The sequence below is a fragment of the Drosophila subpulchrella genome, unplaced genomic scaffold, assembly GCF_014743375.2.
Source record: "Drosophila subpulchrella strain 33 F10 #4 breed RU33 unplaced genomic scaffold, RU_Dsub_v1.1 Primary Assembly Seq374, whole genome shotgun sequence".
In the NCBI taxonomy this organism is placed as follows: domain Eukaryota; kingdom Metazoa; phylum Arthropoda; class Insecta; order Diptera; family Drosophilidae; genus Drosophila; species Drosophila subpulchrella.
Genome location: NW_023665595.1, coordinates 1 through 9,864, shown reverse-complemented (window position 1 = coordinate 9,864; position 9,864 = coordinate 1). Strand labels below are relative to the sequence as shown.

At 47.7% G+C, this 9,864-nt stretch overlaps 2 pseudogenes; both read left to right on the top strand.

Moving 5' to 3' along the window:
* Positions 1-6,237: 6,237 nt before the first annotated feature.
* On the top strand, positions 6,238-7,656 carry LOC119561820 (annotated as a pseudogene).
* A 756-nt stretch (positions 7,657-8,412) lies between these two features.
* LOC119561819 lies at positions 8,413-8,830 on the top strand (annotated as a pseudogene).
* Positions 8,831-9,864: the final 1,034 nt, after the last annotated feature.

Below are 9,864 nucleotides of genomic sequence, written 5' to 3'. Positions count from 1 at the left end.
AGACTGACAGACTGACAGACTGACAGACTGACAGACTGACAGACTGACAGACTGACAGACTGACAGACTGACAGACTGACAGACTGACAGACTGACAGACTGACAGACTGACAGACTGACAGACTGACAGACTGACAGACTGACAGACTGACAGACTGACAGACTGACAGACTGACAGACTGACAGACTGACAGACTGACAGACTGACAGACTGACAGACTGACAGACTGACAGACTGACAGACTGACAGACTGACAGACTGACAGACTGACAGACTGACAGACTGACAGACTGACAGACTGACAGACTGACAGACTGACAGACTGACAGACTGACAGACTGACAGACTGACAGACTGACAGACTGACAGACTGACAGACTGACAGACTGACAGACTGACAGACTGACAGACTGACAGACTGACAGACTGACAGACTGACAGACTGACAGACTGACAGACTGACAGACTGACAGACTGACAGACTGACAGACTGACAGACTGACAGACTGACAGACTGACAGACTGACAGACTGACAGACTGACAGACTGACAGACTGACAGACTGACAGACTGACAGACTGACAGACTGACAGACTGACAGACTGACAGACTGACAGACTGACAGACTGACAGACTGACAGACTGACAGACTGACAGACTGACAGACTGACAGACTGACAGACTGACAGACTGACAGACTGACAGACTGACAGACTGACAGACTGACAGACTGACAGACTGACAGACTGACAGACTGACAGACTGACAGACTGACAGACTGACAGACTGACAGACTGACAGACTGACAGACTGACAGACTGACAGACTGACAGACTGACAGACTGACAGACTGACAGACTGACAGACTGACAGACTGACAGACTGACAGACTGACAGACTGACAGACTGACAGACTGACAGACTGACAGACTGACAGACTGACAGACTGACAGACTGACAGACTGACAGACTGACAGACTGACAGACTGACAGACTGACAGACTGACAGACTGACAGACTGACAGACTGACAGACTGACAGACTGACAGACTGACAGACTGACAGACTGACAGACTGACAGACTGACAGACTGACAGACTGACAGACTGACAGACTGACAGACTGACAGACTGACAGACTGACAGACTGACAGACTGACAGACTGACAGACTGACAGACTGACAGACTGACAGACTGACAGACTGACAGACTGACAGACTGACAGACTGACAGACTGACAGACTGACAGACTGACAGACTGACAGACTGACAGACTGACAGACTGACAGACTGACAGACTGACAGACTGACAGACTGACAGACTGACAGACTGACAGACTGACAGACTGACAGACTGACAGACTGACAGACTGACAGACTGACAGACTGACAGACTGACAGACTGACAGACTGACAGACTGACAGACTGACAGACTGACAGACTGACAGACTGACAGACTGACAGACTGACAGACTGACAGACTGACAGACTGACAGACTGACAGACTGACAGACTGACAGACTGACAGACTGACAGACTGACAGACTGACAGACTGACAGACTGACAGACTGACAGACTGACAGACTGACAGACTGACAGACTGACAGACTGACAGACTGACAGACTGACAGACTGACAGACTGACAGACTGACAGACTGACAGACTGACAGACTGACAGACTGACAGACTGACAGACTGACAGACTGACAGACTGACAGACTGACAGACTGACAGACTGACAGACTGACAGACTGACAGACTGACAGACTGACAGACTGACAGACTGACAGACTGACAGACTGACAGACTGACAGACTGACAGACTGACAGACTGACAGACTGACAGACTGACAGACTGACAGACTGACAGACTGACAGACTGACAGACTGACAGACTGACAGACTGACAGACTGACAGACTGACAGACTGACAGACTGACAGACTGACAGACTGACAGACTGACAGACTGACAGACTGACAGACTGACAGACTGACAGACTGACAGACTGACAGACTGACAGACTGACAGACTGACAGACTGACAGACTGACAGACTGACAGACTGACAGACTGACAGACTGACAGACTGACAGACTGACAGACTGACAGACTGACAGACTGACAGACTGACAGACTGACAGACTGACAGACTGACAGACTGACAGACTGACAGACTGACAGACTGACAGACTGACAGACTGACAGACTGACAGACTGACAGACTGACAGACTGACAGACTGACAGACTGACAGACTGACAGACTGACAGACTGACAGACTGACAGACTGACAGACTGACAGACTGACAGACTGACAGACTGACAGACTGACAGACTGACAGACTGACAGACTGACAGACTGACAGACTGACAGACTGACAGACTGACAGACTGACAGACTGACAGACTGACAGACTGACAGACTGACAGACTGACAGACTGACAGACTGACAGACTGACAGACTGACAGACTGACAGACTGACAGACTGACAGACTGACAGACTGACAGACTGACAGACTGACAGACTGACAGACTGACAGACTGACAGACTGACACAGACTGACAGACTGACAGACTGACAGACTGACAGACTGACAGACTGACAGACTGACAGACTGACAGACTGACAGACTGACAGACTGACAGACTGACAGACTGACAGACTGACAGACTGACAGACTGACAGACTGACAGACTGACAGACTGACAGACTGACAGACTGACAGACTGACAGACTGACAGACTGACAGACTGACAGACTGACAGACTGACAGACTGACAGACTGACAGACTGACAGACTGACAGACTGACAGACTGACAGACTGACAGACTGACAGACTGACAGACTGACAGACTGACAGACTGACAGACTGACAGACTGACAGACTGACAGACTGACAGACTGACAGACTGACAGACTGACAGACTGACAGACTGACAGACTGACAGACTGACAGACTGACAGACTGACAGACTGACAGACTGACAGACTGACAGACTGACAGACTGACAGACTGACAGACTGACAGACTGACAGACTGACAGACTGACAGACTGACAGACTGACAGACTGACAGACTGACAGACTGACAGACTGACAGACTGACAGACTGACAGACTGACAGACTGACAGACTGACAGACTGACAGACTGACAGACTGACAGACTGACAGACTGACAGACTGACAGACTGACAGACTGACAGACTGACAGACTGACAGACTGACAGACTGACAGACTGACAGACTGACAGACTGACAGACTGACAGACTGACAGACTGACAGACTGACAGACTGACAGACTGACAGACTGACAGACTGACAGACTGACAGACTGACAGACTGACAGACTGACAGACTGACAGACTGACAGACTGACAGACTGACAGACTGACAGACTGACAGACTGACAGACTGACAGACTGACAGACTGACAGACTGACAGACTGACAGACTGACAGACTGACAGACTGACAGACTGACAGACTGACAGACTGACAGACTGACAGACTGACAGACTGACAGACTGACAGACTGACAGACTGACAGACTGACAGACTGACAGACTGACAGACTGACAGACTGACAGACTGACAGACTGACAGACTGACAGACTGACAGACTGACAGACTGACAGACTGACAGACTGACAGACTGACAGACTGACAGACTGACAGACTGACACAGACTGACAGACTGACAGACTGACAGACTGACAGACTGACAGACTGACAGACTGACAGACTGACAGACTGACAGACTGACAGACTGACAGACTGACAGACTGACAGACTGACAGACTGACAGACTGACAGACTGACAGACTGACAGACTGACAGACTGACAGACTGACAGACTGACAGACTGACAGACTGACAGACTGACAGACTGACAGACTGACAGACTGACAGACTGACAGACTGACAGACTGACAGACTGACAGAGTGACAGACTGACAGACTGACAGACTGACAGACTGACAGACTGACAGAGTGACAGAGTGACAGAGTGACAGAGTGACAGAGTGACAGAGTGACAGAGTGACAGAGTGACAGACTGACAGAGTGACAGAGTGACAGAGTGACAGAGTGACAGAGTGACAGAGTGACAGAGTGACAGAGTGACAGAGTGACAGAGTGACAGAGTGACAGAGTGACAGAGTGACAGAGTGACAGAGTGGACAGAGTGACAGAGTGACAGAGTGACAGAGTGACAGAGTGACAGAGTGACAGAGTGACAGAGTGACAGAGTGACAGAGTGACAGAGTGACAGAGTGACAGAGTGACAGAGTATGACAGAGTGACAGAGTGACAGAGTGACAGAGTGACAGAGTGACAGAGTGACAGAGTGACAGAGTGACAGAGTGACAGAGTGACAGAGTGACAGAGTGACAGAGTGACAGAGTGACAGAGTGACAGAGTGACAGAGTGACAGAGTGACAGAGTGACAGAGTGACAGAGTGACAGAGTGACAGAGTGACAGAGTGACAGAGTGACAGAGTGAGACAGAGTGACAGAGTGACAGAGTGACAGAGTGACAGAGTGACAGAGTGAACAGAGTGTGACAGAGTGACAGAGTGACAGAGTGACAGAGTGACAGAGTGACAGAGTGACAGAGTGACAGAGTGACAGAGTGACAGAGTGACAGAGTGACAGAGTGACAGAGTGAAAGAGTGACAGAGTGACAGAGTGAACAGAGTGACAGAGTGACAGAGTGACAGAGTGACAGAGTGACAGAGTGACAGAGTGACAGAGTGACAGAGTGACAGAATGACAGAATGACAGAATAACAGAATGACAGAATAACAGAATGACAGAATGACAGAATGACAGAATTACAGATGACAGAGTGACAGAATGACAGTTTGTTTCAGCAGACTGCCTAGCCCACTCGATCGCCCACAAACCGCCCAAAACGATGGAGCCTACAGTATTAACGCTAGAAAAAAATGTTAACTGAATTGTGTTATTCTCGTCAATACCTATCGATTGACCAAAACAAAATCTGCCACTCCCACTCTAACGCCCACAAACCGCCAAAACCTGAGGCGCCCACAATTTTCATGCCATAAAAAATTTTTAACTGTAATATTATTCTCGTCAATACCTATCGGATGACCCAAGAAAAGTTTGCCGCGCCCACTATAATAACGCCATAACGCTTAAGTCTGTCTGCCGCCTACATAACCATATATTGTGATAGGGGGTAGGTGGCGCATTACAATCTCGCTTTGCTGCTTGCATATCTCCATCTCCCTTTGTTCCCTTTAGCTGAGTAAAGAGTATCTGATAGTCGAGGTACTCGACTATAGAGTTATTCCTTGTTTTTTTTTAAAGTTGGTCAGATTAGTAGCGTTTTCTGATAGTCTGGGCCCTCGAGTATACCATTTCTTTTGTTATGGCTACATTGTTAATATTTATGATGGTCATTAATTGCAATTTAATTATATTATCTTAACAGGTCAGATAATAGTTAAAGAAATGATTCCCATTGCGACCAGTATACTTGTGGTAAGTCAAATCTTAAGCCCATAAAAACTTTTCACAAAGTCGTTAATTTTATTGGTCCTCATAACAGATGCCTTTTGCAATGATTTTTGTGGCAGTGACGAGAGACGCCCACATTCAAGTGCAGGCAAATGAGCATCATGTGGACGCCAACGTTAAACCGGATTCATTCGATATGCGGTAGAAAGCATTCCTTGGGATAATGACACCTGGCCCATAGTCCGTTTTAATGCGCGACCCGTGTTTGGAGACGAATTTTTACCACTGCGCACCGCCGTAGAGAGTGTTCCTACAGTAAATCAAAGAAAACGTGATAAAGCTAAGGGACTCTTCTAGTACACACGATCTTTTGTGCGCGATTCCGTAGAGTCAGTGCCAATAGGCGAACAGAAACTCGCCCGCTTTGGGAGCTTTATTAAGAATTTCGACCTAGGTGCGAACATTAACAGTGACAAGCTAACCCATGGGTTAGATCCTGATCCTTGGCCAGTTTCCGACAAATACACAGCTTTCATTACTCAAGAAAACTCAGAGGACTTTTATTCGCAGCCATACCGCGCCGGTTCCCCTCATCAGAAATTGCTTAAAACCGTTAATAATATCGAACAGATGGATCAGAATGATACAGAGCATCAGTCGAACGGCACATTAGAGCAAGTCGGTTTGCTAAATCAGCAGTGGTATCGAACTCTACCACCATTAAAAAGGAAGTACTTTAAAAAGGCATCCAAGTTCTTTGTTACATGTCAAATGGGGATTTTACCGAAAAGGAGGAGGTCATTTTGTGCCGGAGCAGATAGACTCTAAGCTCTGCTCTGTTATTATTTATTCGTTCGCTTCCCTGGATCCCGACCTCCTTACCATTCGAGAGTTTGATCCCTGGTTGACTTGGATAACCAATACTACCGTCGGGTGACATCGCTGGGAGTGCCCGTATTAATTGCTTTGGGTGGCTGGACAGACTCTACTGGCTCCAAGTACTCACGCTTGGCCAGCGACAACATCAAGCGGCAGGTTTTCGCATCCAGCGCGACCAACTTCTACAACGTCACGGATTTAGCGGCCTGCACTTGGACTGGAACTACCCGAAATGCTGGCAGAGCGACTGCTCTAAGGGACCTGTAGCGACAGGCCCAACTTGACCAAGCTTCTCCGCGAGCTGCGTACAGAGTTTCAGCGTGTTAACCCGAAATTTCAAGTGGGAGTGGCCATCTCCGGCTATAAGGAGGTTATAACGGAGGCCTACGAAATTTCAGCTTTGTCAGACATAGTGGACTACATGACAGTAATGACGTACGACTACCATGGTGCCTGGGAGCGGCAAACAGGTCATGTGAGTCCGCTTTATGGCTCATCATCGGACAAGTATCCCCAGTACAATACTGACTACACCATGCAACTATTGTTAAATATGGGCGCAAGGAGGGATAAACTAGTTTTGAGCATTCCATTCTATGGGCAAAGTTTCACATTAGAAAGAAGTCACCTCCAGCTGGTTGGAACAGGCAATTTCGGCCATTGGACCTGGGAAGCCGGAGAATTTACAAACCAGCCGGGGAATGCTAGCTTACTACGAGATATGCAAGCGCATAACGAAGTCTAAGTGGTCGAGTGATCCGGATGCAAGCCTGAGTTTCCGGTCCGTTGCCATGCTGAACGACCAGTGGGTGGGATATGAGGATCCGACAAGTGTCCAAGCCAAAGCTCAATATGCAGCGAATAACAACTTTTCAGGAGTGGCAGCTTGGACTGTTGATCTTGACGATTTTCAAAATGGCTGTTGCAGCGAGTCTTACCCCCTACTTAGGGCTATTAACAGGGCATTGGGACGCTTTAGATTTAAAACCGCCTACTCAACACGAACTGTGAGCGTCCGACGTCAGTGGTCACGCCCATTGCCCCCCAATGACAACGATGATAGCGATGGCTCTGCGGGATCGGGACAGAATCACGATCACACTACTTCATGGCCATTTGGGAGGCCAGCACTAGCCTCATCTTCAGCACTACGAGAAAGCCAAGACCTGCAAGTACAACTAAAAAAGCAAAGGTTACAACCACTGCCAGCAGCTCTGTCTCCTGGTGGATTTCGACATCAGCACGTCCGAACAGGCCTACGAGGACAACCTCCAGACCGACTAACACGATCCCCGTGCCTGTAGTGATGTACCCGGTGGTGCAGGCCTCGAACTGTAAGGGTGGCGATTTTTTACGCTGACTTAATGAATTGCAACGTTTATTATCAGTGTATTATTGATGGGGAGTTGCTGCAGCAATTCTGTCCCGCGCGGTCTTCACTGGAACAACGAAGCCAAAGGATGTGACTGGCCGTCCTACGCGCAGTGCTCAGTAGGGCGGGGAACAGAAGAGCAGCACTATCCGCCCTAAACCTGCTTCTACGTCTGAGTCGCCAAAGAACACTACATATTTAAAGCCTAGTAGGAAAACGACAGAGCCTTCCGTACATCAGCAGGTCAGTAGTCCCAATTGCCAACCGCAATATTCGCGTCCACCTCCATCGGCGAGTTGCAACGAGGGGCAATACTACACGCACCGAAATTGCGGAAAATATTACATCTGCGTTAATGGAGCCTTAGTAGCAAGTGAATGTGGCGGAGAATTGCACTGGGACGCAATTAGTAAAATCTGCGACTGGCCAGAGAACGTACAGTGTGTTACAAGTATAAAATATTTGAAAACCATTCATGCGAGTCGCGCCAACGAGGAGGATCCGTGTAACGGAGAAGAGCGAGTACCTTATCCTTCTAATTGTTCCAAATATCTCTTTTGCTTATGGAACCGCCTTCAGGCCGGTGACTGTCCCCGGGATTGCACTATAGTGAGGCAATCACCAATGCGACTGGCCAGCAGCAGCGAAATGCATTCAGGACTCTGGTAATGGCACCGAAGGAGCTGGATCGAGTGGTAGTACAAAGCCTCCGGCACTAGATAATCCAGCAACCACTACCAAAAGCCCAACACAATTCCCAGTTTAACCTACCCACTGGAAACCCAGAACTCAAGCCCCTTGACGGCTACTATAAAATCGTCTGCTACTTCACCAACTGGGCCTGGGTACCGCAAGGGCCTAGGTCGCTATACTCCTGACGACATAAACACGGAACTGTGCACTCACGTAGTTTATGGGTTCGCGGTGCTGGACTACGCCGAACTTATTCTGCGCACGCACGATGCCTGGGCTGACATTGAAAACAACTTTTACACGAGGGTCAGCAGTCTTAAAAACAAAGGCATTAAGGTGAGCTTGGCGCTCGGTGGATGGAACGATTCGCAAGGCGACAAGTACAGTCGTCTTGTAAGAAGTCCGTCCGCACGGGCTCGCTTCGTACACCCATGCTGTCGAGTTCATTAAAAATATGGCTTCGAGGGTCTTGACCTAGATTGGGAGTACCCAGTTTGCTGCAAACGGAGTGCGATAAGGGGTTTAATGAGAAAAAAGAGGGGTTTACCGCTTGGTTTCGGGAGCTCTCTGCGGCGTTTTAAGCCTCAAGACTTTTGTTGTCTACCGCAGTCTCGCCTAGCAAAAAAATCATTGATGCAGGTATGACGTTCCCCAGCTATCTCACTTATTTGATTGGATCGCTGTGATGTCATACGATTTTCCACGGGCAATGGGACAAAAAAACTGGACACGTGGCACCTTTGTACCATCATCCCGGTAATAAATTTGAATATTTTAACGCGGTGAGTATACACAACGGGACTTTAGAATGCTATGTGTAATTAACTCTTGGGTTTCCAGAACTTTTCGCTAAGCTATTGGATCGAAAAGGGAGCCCCATCTCGCAAAATCGTAATGGGAATACCGCTTTACGGCCAATCCTTCACACTAGAAAGTGCAAACAAAACTTTGCTTAAATGCCAAGGCCTCCGGACCAGGCCAAGCCGGTGAATTCACAAGAGCCTCTGGATTCCTTGCTTACTATGAGGTAAGAAAACATTATAGTTATACGCAATCGTTGACTACACTTGGTTATACCCCAAATGCCCCAAGAAAGGGTGATAGTTTCGGGTAGAGTTGTATACCCACCTAGATCACGAAAAATATTTTAAATAACAACAGACGCCTTAAAGTAACTTAATTGCTTAAAAACTCCACACTTTCAAAGTTAGCCGAGTTTCAGATGACAATATACTCGATGTAACCTATTTGTTAATTCTGCAATATTAAAGGGTTACATAACAGTTGAAAACTAAAAAGTATATTGGTATTGGTAAAGCGCAACTCTAACTATATTTAAAAACACGGAGATGACAAAAAAAAATCTTGGAAAAAAATTTTAATAAAAATTATTTATTTAAAATATTTTTATACCCGTTACTCGTAGA